A 1,625-nucleotide genomic window follows, 5' to 3' on the forward strand; every position below is an offset into this window, starting at 1 on the left:
CAGTATTCCGAAAAAAATATGAACTTGGATGGAGGCAATTTAAACACATGTGAAAGTACAACATTGTCATATTTCAAAATTTTAATTCCATACAAAAAATAAAAAAACAGTATTTTTTGTTTGGTTTTTTAATCAAAAATGTTTGCTCCAAGATTTAAACATGTTTTCCCACTTGCAGTTTAATTTTGAAATTTTTATATAAACCCTTCCTTCTCAAATAGTTTTGATAAAATGTTTGTTTCGAAAATATGTGTATGAATATGTCTATGAGTATGTGTATAGTATTGTGTAGTGTATGTAATTGGATTTTTATTTAATGTTTTTTTTTCTTGTAATACTTAACATTAAAAATATCTAAAATAATATTAATAATAATTTTTCGTTAAGTGTAGTTTCACTTGTTCACCTTAAATTTAATTATTATTTTATTCACTTGATTTTTTATGTTTTTTTTTAACTTAATTGCTAAGTTTAGAACATGGTTGATTTATTTTTTTAGTTTTCTTTTTGTTATCAATTTCATTATTTACTATTTTACTTCATTTAAATTGTTCAATATAAACTGTTTACTCTGTTCATGTTGTGGTTGTTAGTTGTGTTTTTCGATTAATTTTTATTTTTGTTTTTATTATTATTTTTTGATAAATATTTTTTAAGAATTTTTTAAATTCACTTGTTTTTTGTTTTTTCTTTATTAAAACAAAAATGTTTATATAGTAACTTTTCCTCTTTGCAAGTGTGAGTGTGTTGTAATCTTTGATTGTTAGTAAAAAATAAATATTTGTAAAGGTATCATTTTGAGGACTTTATTTTTGTTGTTGTATGTAAATATTGGTAAGGTGATTGGTTTGGTATTTTGTGAAAAATTGGTTTCCTCTTGTATTGGATAAGAAAAAACAAAATATATATTTAAAAAAAAATGTTTTCTTGTTGAATTGATTGGTTGTTACTGCTTTGAAAATTTCTGCATAATAGTTATTGTGATTAAATTTTTAGCATATCATTATAAGTATATAATATACCATATACATAGAGAACACGTATGTATATATGTATATTCCTTTAAGGTCTGTTTATAATGGACGGAAACATATTTAGGCATAGTTGTTGTTGTTGTTTTCTTTTCTGTTTATTTCTTGTTTGTCTTTAGAAACAACGAAACAAAGGGCAGGAGATAGAGAGAGATAAAAATTGAAAAATATCGTATTTAGGAAATATGTATGTATGTATGTCTCTATAAAATATTTAATAAATACTTTGCATTTTTCTGGTAAAATTTTAATGTATTTTATAATCGACTTAAGCCGACAAAATTTTATTTTATAAAGGATTTTATGAATTAATGTAGTAGTTCAATAAAATGTTATATGATATTTATGCAGTGAGATTTTTTGTTTCTTGCTCTAGAGATAATAGGGACTGGTTTGTAGAGAAAATAAAAATCAAATTGAAAAATTGATATCCAAAAAGAAAATGGTATCTATTCTTAGAAGAAAAAAATTGCTAACATAATGGTTTTTGGTTTAAAACAACAACCTAATGCTTTAATAATAACAGTTAAAGTGGATTGAAGATTTGAGGCCTGAAAGATTGAGTAATTTTGTGATAGAGTCAACTTTTAATTA

Source organism: Haematobia irritans, chromosome 5 (assembly GCF_050003625.1).
Source record: "Haematobia irritans isolate KBUSLIRL chromosome 5, ASM5000362v1, whole genome shotgun sequence".
Lineage (NCBI taxonomy): Eukaryota > Metazoa > Arthropoda > Insecta > Diptera > Muscidae > Haematobia > Haematobia irritans.